Below are 12,204 nucleotides of genomic sequence, written 5' to 3'. Positions count from 1 at the left end.
TGTGTAATGATGTCTTGGTACACTGGACTGTTCACTGTTGTTTCAAAGAAAACTGGGCCCACTATTCGACGTGATACAGCACACCACAGTCCAATATAAGCAAGAACTCACTACACTTTCAGTTATACAGGGATTTAAACGTAAATGTTCCTGATGGAAATTAATACATGCTAAACATCTCGTGGTGAACACGTAAGCTCTGATGATGGCTCTGCAGGGCTGAATCGAGCAAGGCATGTCATGTTCAACAAATGAAGTGCCTGAATACTACACGTATTACTTTTATTACTTCATTATTAATAAATATAAAATTAAAGTAATACATTTTCTGTCCACAGTTTTCACTGCTAAAGATTTCAAATGCGTTAAATATATCACATACAATTTGAGTTTCGCACTATCGGTATGTTCCGTGCACGGTTACTGCCATCATACTGTGCTGTTTCTTACATTTCAAGAAAGCAGAGATTCCCGTCACTAACACTGTATATTTTTCACAGATCTATTACGACACAAGGTTCCAGGATCCTACGCTGTGGCGCTAGTAGCTCACGTTCAGTTCACGAGCTCACACGGCCGTATTATTATTATTACTTATAATAGGATACGATTAAGTACAGCAACCCATTTTCAGCTATTCGCAGCTATCCTTTCATATCCCCTTTTGCCAAACGAGATATTTGGGTTTAAGAATCTGTGGCTTTAGATCTGCATACACAGGAACAAAATCGGTGACTTCTACTTCAAGAGCTATGCTGTGGGCAGGTATGTAATTACATAAGAATTAGGTCTCCTTGCGTCAACATTAGTGCCGTCATTTAACTCCGTGGCATGTAGTCTGTAAACGAACTATACCGACCGAGCGACCCCCGCTTGTCCGCGAATGCGGATAGAGGGTGTCACGTGGTAAGCGCAGCGGATCCCCACGGCCGTTAATCTCGGTTATCTAGACCGGAGCCGCTATTACCTTCAAATAGCTCCTCAATTATCCTCACGAGGTTGAGTGGACCCCGTTCCAGAGCCAATACTTCTCAGAAAATCTGGTAGCGCGAGGAATCGAACACGGATCTCTGGATTTGTAGCCAGGAACTCTGACCACTAGACCACAGAGACGGTCTCTGGATTGACACAAAGCTACAATAACATAAACCTGTGTTTCTTTAAATAATACGTAAACGTTGGGAAGATAACGACGCATGCGCAATACAGTTTAATGCAGAAATGTCAGCTCATCGACGCTCTTGAACAACAGCGCTGACATGATAAAGGAGAGGTGCGGCTCCAGATATTGGAGTGGTGTGTACTGCGGGTATGAAATCGAACTCCGCCAACCATTTATGACGTTGAGGTTGGCAGGGTGAAATAATAGGACGTGGGAGCATAACATATCCCGCCGCGATTGTAATCCGAGCCGAGGTGAGGTGAGAAGGAGCAGCAGGGTCGCCGCCGAAAGAGATGAGCGAACTTCTACAACCGCCTTTCTTTTCCACGTATATTAAAGCGTGCTAAGAGGGAGAGATAGAATTCAGGAGACGATTGATTTCTTCGCCCACACATATTAAGATTTCTGCCATCTGCAGTCAAAATACAACTGACAAGGAAGTCTGCGAATAACTCCTTACACTTACTCACGTTGAAAGCGGCCTCCGTAGTCTAGAGGTAACGTTCCCACCTCATGACTCGTGGTACGCGGGTTCAAATACCCGGCGGAGGTCGTCGAATTTTTAAGGGCGGAAAAATTCAGGGAACAAGTCCTCCTGGAGGGACTTTAAGCTGTGTGTCCCGTGTCGTAACTTTACGGCACGTAAAAGAACCTCATATCCCCAAAGGGGATCACTGAGCCAAATTCCAGGACGTTTCCCGCCCAACAATAGCCTCTAAGGCCTCTGATAGATGGGGGAAGCATTATAGACACCGCTAAGCAAGTGGCCGAACTCGCTTGCTCGGCGGGACTGATGGTACGCACCATTTATCGGTAGGGTAAAGAGACTGGTAGAATATCATAGAGGGAAGCACAATAGATCAAACTGGTCGCGGTGCATGGGGAAACCCACCCTCTCTAAATAACTAACTAGCTACTCACGTTGAAATGTTGCACCTTGGAGTGTGAAAAAAAGTAACAAGAAGGTCTGGGAAGAACTAATCTCCTATTTTCCTTTGATACTACACTGACCGCACAGAAAACGACCTGTAAAACAATTCTTCTATTGTTGCACATGTGTTCGTTGCCGCTTGAACGTTTCTACCAGGCCGATGAGTAGCAACGATAGGGTATACACGTACATACACACTTACATACATAAAGGGCCGCGCCATAGCTCAAGCGGTTAGTCGCTGGCTTCCCATCGCGGCGGCCCGGGTACGATCCCGGGTTTAGTGAAGTGGGATTTGTGGTGGACAAAGTGGCGCAGGGTTTCTCCGAGTACTTCGGTTTCCCTTGCCAATCTTCATTCCACCAATTGCTCCACAATCACCCTCACCTATCATCTGGGGCTGGTACAATAGGCCAGAAGTGGCCGCAGTACAAGGGACTTAGTCCCACTCCACTAACAATAAAAAATACATATATAATTATGGGAGAGATTTATGAAATGCCCCATTCATGTGGGCTCAGGTGCCATAATACTCGTATACAGTCCAGTATTCATAAAGATCGGTTTACACATTCAAAAGTTAATCTCTTACTCTTGCCGGAAACTGAACCCCGCCCGCCCAGCCCGTAGCTACACCGATTGGCCTTTCCAGCTCTAATGAATTATATACAGAATGGGGCGCAGAAACTACCTTTTTGTGAAGACGAATTGTGAAGGGAGGATAGGTCGCAGAAAAGTGGGGATAGGCTCGGCGAACGCAGCAGTCGCGGAAGTTTCTGTCTAATACCCCTCAGTAGCAAACATAAGGTGGACGAGTGTGCAGCGTGTTTGCTGTCGAAGCCTATCCTTCGAACACCCATTCCTATGTGGCGGTGCAGCGTGCGTTCCGTACTCACTTCGGAATTAAGCCCAGAGGTCCGGGGACAACCGGGAGTGTGGTGAAAAAGTCATCAGGACGACAAAGGACCGTTACGCCAGAAAATGTGGAGGCATTCGACAGTCGATTTTGAGATCTCCAAGACGCTCCGCTCGCAAACATGCAGTCGCCCTAGACATATCCAATCGTTCAATGCCGAATTCTTCACGAACATCTTCATTTCCATCCCTATAAGATGGTTCTTGTGCAAGAATTGTCACCACGTGATTTCCAGAACCGAATAACGGCGTGCGAAACGTTACTGGAAACTTTACCCCCTGACACACTTGTTTTCTTTAGTGATGAGGCACATTTTCACCTACGGGGATATGTCAAGAAGCAGAATATGCGCTATTGGAGTGGTAACAATCCCAGAGAGCTCCATGAGAGGCCGCTTCACAGTGATAAGGTGACAGTATGGTGTGCGTTGTCGAGAGTTGGAGTTATTGGCCCTTATTTTTTTGAAGAAGACAATCATGCAGTTACTGTCGATTCACAGCGGTATGTGGACATGATTAAAAACTTTTTCGAACCAGCTCTTGAAGAAATGCATCTAGGAAATGTCTGGTTCCAACAGGATGGTGCCACGGCCCATAGAGCCCGTGCTTCGATGACAGTTTTGAGGGAAAAGTTCCCCGGATGGCTCATCTCGCTTCGAGGTAACATCCCGTGGGCAGCGCACTCACCTGATCTAACTTAACGCCTTGTGATTTTTTTATGGGGATACCTCAGGGCAGAGGTATTTAAACATCGCCCCACAAACCTGCTTCAGCTGAAGAATGTTATTCGGCAGGAAGTAGCCCAAATTCCGGTGCACATGTTGGAACGTGCAGAAGGGAACTTCAGAAAACGGTTGCATCAGTGCATAGAGAACGGTGGCCACCACCTTCAAGATATTTTGTTTAAAACTCCATGATTTAAAACTTTAAAGTATGTTCTTTCATTAGCTAAACATAAATTCTGTCTATCAGCAATAATTTTTCTTTTATTCGCCTTCAAAAAAGGAAGTTTCTGCGCCCCACCCTGTAGCTTCATTCATTTCAGTACATAATCTCAGTTTGTACATATTCCAGTTGCGTTAGTTTGTCAGATATAACATCGAAGTTTCGCGCCATGGCCATGTTTGCAAACACCGATGGCGAGTACTTCTTAAGTGCACGTCTAAATGTTAATTCCGTTAAGCGGCTAACAGTCTCTTGAAAAGCGATGTTCGTAACATGTTTCATAACAATACAGTAGTGTATAAACTGAAGTCATGTGGGATGAGTCACAGGCAGTACTGGAGGGCGGACAGACGGACACGTCGGCGCTTTCCTTTAAATAATGAAAACATGCTAAAATTGCTAGGGTAGCTGGTTGCATTGTAATTGTTTTCTACTGGTATGTTAAATTTCCATTTTAGTCCAGGTTACATTTAAATTTCAAAGTTCCTCCTTCAGAAGCACAGCCACTATGGATTCGCGTTCAGGTTCAACAGACCTCAGACGCGCTGCATTCGACACGGTAGCACCCTAGGCCCCAAAAGAATAAGTGAATGCTTTGAACTCAATGGACCTGTATTTGAAACACTTTCTGAAAGGTTTCCTTTTTCAAGCGTTCTTTATATAACGTGAACTCATAACGGAGAAACCGTTATTGTCTACCTGTCCGTCCAAATGTACAGTCCACAGAACTGTTTTTGGTCAACCGGAACAGCAACCAAAAAAGGCATGGCATTAGTTTTTATGGAATCTGCTACAATGCTGACACAAGGAGAAAGATGTTTTTATTTGATATGTAACTGAATTTGACAACTAATAAATTCCTCGAAAACTGTGACAAAGTTCAAATACTCTAGAAATACAGAAATAAATCAAAACGACGTCCACGATGCAATAATTAGGAGTATAACTGGATCTGAAGTCGGAAAATGCTTGCTACCTTGTAGCTCAGAATTCTGATATCTTCCCGTGACGGAATTATTTCTTGAGTTTTATTACAGATCTATACGAAACTGCGATTCTACTTTTTTGTTTATATGAGTGTGAAATGACCTCGTTCTAATTGTAAAAAAGAAAAAAAAAGAGACTGAAAGTGTTGGAGAACAAGGCGTTTAGGACAATGTTCTGACGTAAAAGAGAAGAAACACGAGAACGTAGAAAAACTTAATAAGGATAACCTTCGTAATTTGTACGTAGTCTTCACCAGATATTAGGGTGTTAAATCTAGGGGGGGTGCAGTCTAGACGAGCGATGAAAGACTCATAGGGGAAATAAGAAATACAAACAACATTCTGGTCGAAAAACTTCAAAGGAAAAGTCTCGCAAAGGCCTATAAGTAGTCAGTAGTATAATATTAAAATGAATACTACAGATACAAGATGAGGATGTGGACTGATTTCAACTGGCCCAGAATAGGATCAACTACCAAGATGTTGTACACATGGCAATGGAATTTAGGGTGACAAAAGGTGACGATTCTTTTTCGGCAAGTAAGCAACTATCAGAAGAAAAATCCTGCTCCGGTCAGTTGATCGGGTTATGTGGCGACTATTCTGGAGAGTCCTCGCAACGTCTGGATGGTGGTAAACCCCAACTGTTCCAGTGTTTAATTAAACTTCATGTAGGCTCTACGCTTCAAAAACTACCAAATATGAAACATAATTACTGAATTTGACAAGAGCGGATTGGCTTGCCTGAAAAAAAAAACTATTTCCATTTTTATTCTGTTACAGAGATTCAATATTCATGTACCAGGTACTGTGGAAGTGCAGCCCTGCTTCGAACCCAGGATACGCATTGGTATATACACACAGTTGTAAGATTCAACGTGAGCCAACGCTGAACTAAGCTACAACATATGACGACCACAGAGAAGGTACGCAAACACATATCAAAAACAGCAATATTTTACGTCATCACCCAATGACGTACTCTGCATGAACATCAACAGGCCGTAGCGGCCCATGTTATATTATTCATATTACATCTACTGGCGCATTAGCTCGGGCGTAACAACTCACACACTGAGAGACGCCCAATAACGTGCTTTCCAAAATAACATAACACGAAATCTTTGAACACATGAGGAAATTTTAACATAATATTCCATAATCTTAGCAACTGTTCTGATTGCTTTAATATTTTAGGTTTTAATTGTATAACTTCCAATTTCATTCCCAAGGCCTTATTTCGTAATATAACATCTCGCCAACATGACGTCATCACATGCAAAAAAATATTAATATTTTAATATATCTTCAATACAATTGTAGTACAATTCATTGTATACATAATCTTAATACGGTAATTTATTATATTCTAATCTAGACTTACTTTTGTAATCTGAACGTGTTGCACTAAATATGGATCCATGTTGGGAGTTCAAATAACTTTAGTCGTTAGATCATAATACTGCCTGATGATGGCCCCACGAGGATCGAAACATGCAGCTGTAGGAGAATAATCGTACAAAGTCAAGAGTACTGATTGATTGTATAACCACGATTGTTGTGTTGAAGGAAAACTTACGCTGCCATTTGCTTATGACGCACAACGGGACGCACATTGTGAACACAGAAATCCTTACTTAAACTGAGAGTTCTCCCAAGTCCATCCTACAGAGTTTATTTAAATCGGCGTTCTCGGTGAGGGGTGCGCCAATTCTTTGGTAGCTTCTTCTGAGACTTCTGCTTCCACTTCCTCTCCTGTATGGTGACTGTTAATTGCTCTTCCACTGGCCCTTACACTTCCACTGGATCTACGGCCTGCAACAATACTTCTACCACTTCTACCACTTCTACCACTAGCAGTTTACTTCAGGTAAAGTTAACCCTGTGTAATAAGCTAATGTAGCTATATAAAGTGAACGGTGTAGTGTGCTAATTGCATAAGTGTCATACTAGAATTCATTAAGTGACAGTGAACTTAATAAATTAATCACGTGTTATCGATTAAGCTGCTGCTTAATTTCACGTCGCCCTTATCTGTACAATTCCTTGACCTATAGTGAGTCCACTGAGGTTCACACGCAACATTCCCTGAGAGAAATTCTTGCTCTACCGAAACCATTAGTTACCCTACTGAGAAATGATCGCGGATACAGATGCTGTAGCGCTTAATTATATCGGCTAAAGAACTTCAATCTTCATACATACGTTACTTTACTTTACGTACTGTCACGTGTCCTGGTAACGCGACAAGAAATTAATGGGTTCCGGATTAGCAGAAGCTGTTTATTGGATAAGTCGTTTACAATTACAGCTACAATCGCTCCGAAATAGCGTCTTCCAGATGATGCAACCTGATTAGTCTGTCGTCTCTTTGCTCTTTGTCCTCAGCTCTGCTGGTTTCTTCTGCTCCCAGCTCTGCTCTCTTCTGGTCTTCGCTCTGTTCTCTGTTCTGAACTGTTTTCAGTTCTCCTCTTATCTGTTCTGTTTGGTCTCTTATATTCTACCGTCGGACGGAGTAGAAGATACCGTCTTCAAGCGTTCCGTTTCACGTGTTCTATCCGCCGGTAGCTAGTGTATTCGTTGCAGCGGGAACCTGTTTCATTGTTGCCCCGACGATGCGGAACCGTGGGTACCGAGCCGTTGCCTAGCAATGGACGGCCGCTCAGACTCAGACATTCTGGCTTTTAGGCGGCTCGCCACAGTACTTTATTTTCCGTGCTTCTAGAATATATTAAATAGTTTCACATAAAATCTGCTTTGTAAACTATTAAGCCGGGTCCAGACTTGTTGCGTATCCCCGTATCGTATCAGTGTGGACGGTACCCCGTATCATCCTTTGCAAAATGTTGATACGGCGACACGCAACGGGCTGTTCGCTCGCTTGGCGGCCTTTTCCCGTCGCATCAAAGGGACGACACGCGTTGCAGTGGTGCCAGTCTGGAAGTGCACGCGATGAATTGCGCTTTGCTTCTCAGCTCCGCAGAAAGGCCAGTTGGAGTGTATAGTCATCACCAGTGTGCGTTCTTCTATTTCTGATTCAATGTTTACACTCTGGAAAGTATAATTTTGCCTGTGGTTCTGTATGGGTGTGAAACTTGGTCTCTGACATTAAGGGAGGAACATAGACTGAGGGTGTTTGAGAACAGGGTGTTGAGAATAATATTTGGACCGAAGAGAGATGAAGTGACAGGAGGTTGGAGAAAACTGCATAATGAGGAGCTTCATAAATTGTACTGTTCTCCAAGTATAATTAGAATGATCAAGTCAAGGTTGAGGTGGGCAGGTCATGTAGCACGAATGGGGGAGACGAGAAATGCGTATAGGATATTGGTAGGAAAGAGACCACTGGGAAGACCAAAGCGTGGGTGGGTGGACAATATTAAAATGGATCTTAGAGAGATAGGATGCGATGGTATTGACTGGATTGATCTGGTTCAGGATAGAGACCAGTGGAGGGCTCTTGTGAACACGGTAACGAACCTTCGGGTTCCATAAAATGCGGGAAGTTCTTGAGTAGCTGCAGAATTGGCGGCTCCTCCAGAAGGGCTCAGCTCCAGGAGTAAGTTTATACTCTGAATGGAGTGGAGTAAGGAGAGCATTATGCATTTAATAGAAAAATATAAGAGGAGGGACGTGATTTGGAACCCCCAAAACACAGAACGTTTCAATAAAATAAAAAAGCAGGACGCATGGGAGGAGATAGGAAAGGAAATGAACGGATCAGTTCAGGAATGTAAAAGAAAAATGGAGCACTTGCTGGCTTCACCAAGGGGAGAGAGAATGAAGATGAAGAAACAGACCGGAACTGAGATTCAGCTCATTTCTTCGTTGCCTTCTTGGGAGGAGAAATTTTGTCGCGTTGCGTCGCTTGATACGCAACGGAGATACGCAACAAGCCTGGACTCGGCTTTAAATGTCATTTCACAAGGCCAGTTGCTGTTTTCAAGACGCGATAGTGATGTTCGGAATGCAATTCGGCTATAATCGTTACTGTGTGGGTGTGTCAGTAGAGAAGAGCATTACAGCTCCGTTACACACTCACCATGTGTTTGCTGGTTCCTGCTGCATGCAGTTTAAAGGCCGGCTGAGCGCCGTACTGCCCAACCCAATTGGAAAAACTAAACTTTCACCAAATACGTTTTCAAAATCCATCAACATTTTGAATCCCCGAAAGTTGTTCTGTAATGCCAAGGTGTTGAGGCTAATCCACGAAATTTCTATGGGAGCCAATAGTACGTCTCTAGTGCTCCTTTGAACGCCAACTACTTTCTTTAGTTGTAAGGTAAAGGTGGTTGATCATAGTGGCTGCGCGGTCTAGTGCATCAACTGTCTTCGCTCGCTTGAACACTGAGATTGTGGGTTCGAATTCCACTCAAGGAGTGGATGTCTGCCTGCGTTTGATTATGTAGCGGTCTTGAGACGGGTTGATCCCCCGTCCAGGAGTCCATGCTCTAAAATGGGAGCAACAGGGAGTGAGAGAGAAAGAAAGGGTAAACTTGTCTCTATGCTTAATTACGAGTAGTTAAGCACTCTGCCATGAAGATATATGGTGGGGTGGAGGTACACCTCCGCCTTTCTTGACCTCGGCACTAGTTGGAGGTGAGTGGTCAGCTTCACGCCCCTGCCGCTTTACCTCCCGGGGAAAGGGCCCATGGTACCTACTGGATACTGGGCCCAAGTCAGTCTGGACGCTGTAAATACGCAAAATTAGTAACAATGACTTCGTAACGAAAGTTTATAGAGTGCCACTGACTGTCGGCTCTATCATGTTCACAGTCGAGGCACCAGCCTAACTGAAACAGAACTCCTTTGCTACTGGCAACTGCAATCATTCATTCCAATGTGCAAGCCCTGACGTCTCCATAAACGTCCTCTATTTAGACAAGCCCAAGCTTCCCGCGCGCAGGAGCGCTGAAGGGTATATGGTTGAGGCACTCGGTAATTTTGAAATTGATAGTAAAGATAGATGATGCTGGAAGTTGGGCTGGCGGACAGACAATGTGTGTGTGTGTGTGTGTTGGGGGGGGGCTCATCTCAGTAGTTGGCCCTGAGCCAGCTCATCGCTCCAGCGGTCACAAAGAATCGCATGATGGACGCGCGAGGGATCTTCCTTCGCTTCTCTTTTCTTCTCCACTCAGAGGTCTACATCCAACCTCCATACTATAAATCTTCAATCGGGAAAAAAGAGAAACGAGGCCTGCGTGAACGCTCAGAACAAAGAGTTCAAGGAATCCATAGACGATGGAATAAGGCGATAAAGAAGGTGGCCTACGAAGATGGAGATATGCAATAAAGAAAAATTATCTTAAAGAGTGGAAAGGACGTAGGGAATTCATGGAAGAGCGGAGGGCAGATTCAGAACTGAGAAAAATGATGAACGGGAGAGGGCGATTATAAGCAAAACAGGGTACCTTATGCAAGGAAGATTCATACCAGAATGGCATGCGGACACTGAAAGCAGTGACACCCTGAGGCCCACAGGGGAACACATAACACGCAATACACTTAAAATAAAAATAAGAAAATATTAAAACGGGACATTCCCGTATGTTTAACCGCCAGATAATGTAGTATTTATGCGAAGGGCAGGTAAAACTCGACGCATTATTCACTTAGACACCGAACAGGTGTGGTCAGCTTTATGCTCCACTTGATTTGCCCCCGAATATAAAGCTTTTGGTATCTGCTGGAACGGGAGCTGGGTGAGCCTCAGTAATACTGTGGATGTGAAATCTAACAGAAAAACTCTGGCTGCCACGAAGCGAATCCTGATCGTCCAATCCCTATAAGTCACTACACTGAGCTACACCGGATCTCTATAAAGGTAAGTTGTCCGTGTGCTTACATAATTAAGCGAAGGCGTATGGGGGAGTGAACCTTGCCAATAGCTAGAGGTGAGCGGGCAGCTTCACGCCCCAGCCGCTTTCCCCTCCGGGAAAGAGCCACTGGTACCCACTGGATAGGGATAGCGTATTGCTGGACTATTCTGACAGTTGACAGACAAGTTCAGTTGTACCAGAATGAAGCGGAAGGGTGACACTACAGTGGATCTTAAAAACGACGTGCGAAGTATTTCTTTGTATTAAACTTGAACGGGACAGGGTCGCGAGGCGGGTTTCTTAAACAAGGCAACGAGAACTGCGGGTTCCAACTACGGGTCTCTGAATGACTCTGCTCCACGGGGTGCATTAAGTCAGCCACTCATTACTGCACCTTGCACAGCATCCTAAAACTCCATGGCCTGTAGTCCGCAAGGGAACTATATCGACCGAGCGGCCGCCGCTTGTCCGCGAAGTCAGTGCCAACTTTAGCGGATACAGGATGTCGGACCCCGCTCCAGACACATTACTTCTCAGAAAATCTGGTAAGGCCGGAAATCGAACCCGGACCTCTGGATCTGAAGGCAAGAACTCTGACCACTAGACCTCACCGGCGGCCCACAGCATCCTTATGCAACTTAAGAATCAGACTCGAACAAAACACAGCGGTCTGGAGGTCAGAGGTTCGGTGATGGATCGGAAACCGACAAATGCATCATGTTTCATTGTTCTCCTCAGTAAGTCCAGGAAAATGGTGAGGAATACGCTAAAATAGACCCAACTTCCACATCTTTGCCAATTCATCATTATTCATAACTGCTCCATTAGACACTAAGTAACCTGAGCAGTTGAAGCATCGTTACGTACCGCATGTAACAATAAATCACCAGCCCCGCTTTCTGCAAACTTGTCGACCCTCACAATGTCCTCCCTGTTAAGAACATAAGCAAAGAATTGTCAGATGCATTAGGCCTATGAAATGTGGTGGGAGGGACCACGCTGCAACACTAACATTACGCAAAGCTCACCTTGCTCGCAACGAGGCCTCATCGCACCGTCCACTGCATGATCTGAGTTTTGTAACACAGGATACATAACATTACTTCAGCCAGAACAATAGCAGCAAATCCAACGAGAAGTCAAAGCAATCGAGAAATGTCACGGGCTTGATGAAACAATTACAGTCCGCTAGATTCGATATTAATTGTGCATAAGAGCACGAGAAATATCAGCTTCAGTTCCCTTTCGTTTGACATCGTGACCGTATCTAGAACAATCACTATTATTACACCGCACAGCAAAGAAAAGAAATCGGATAAATATTAATGATTTGGTGATGTCATCGACTTTCCCTCACTGACACATGTGCGTCACAGTCAGCAGCACGCGATGCATCCCCGCTGTGCGAGGCAACATAATATACCAGGCTCGCTGAATAAATAACAA

The 12,204-nt window shown here is 44.4% G+C and overlaps 1 protein-coding gene and 1 long non-coding RNA gene across 10 annotated transcripts in view; one reads left to right on the top strand and one right to left on the bottom strand.

The window, feature by feature from the left end:
- The window catches only part of LOC111865773 (semaphorin-1A), a 566,056-nt gene that overhangs the window by 191,684 nt on the left and 362,168 nt on the right, over nt 1–12,204 (bottom strand). The gene's annotated exons all lie outside the window — the stretch shown is intronic.
- The window catches only part of LOC111865775, a 186,164-nt gene that overhangs the window by 29,230 nt on the left and 144,730 nt on the right, over nt 1–12,204 (top strand). For all 3 annotated transcript variants that reach the window (XR_004513158.1, XR_004513159.1, XR_002843035.2), the window contains exon 2: nt 5,723–5,865. This is a non-coding gene — a long non-coding RNA (uncharacterized LOC111865775). The remainder of the gene's footprint in view (nt 1–5,722; nt 5,866–12,204) is intronic.

Source organism: Cryptotermes secundus, unplaced genomic scaffold, assembly GCF_002891405.2.
Source record: "Cryptotermes secundus unplaced genomic scaffold, Csec_1.0 scaffold612, whole genome shotgun sequence".
NCBI classification, from domain to species: domain Eukaryota; kingdom Metazoa; phylum Arthropoda; class Insecta; order Blattodea; family Kalotermitidae; genus Cryptotermes; species Cryptotermes secundus.
The sequence above is the reverse complement of the archived record's forward strand: the minus strand, read 5'-3'. Positions and strand labels throughout refer to the sequence as shown.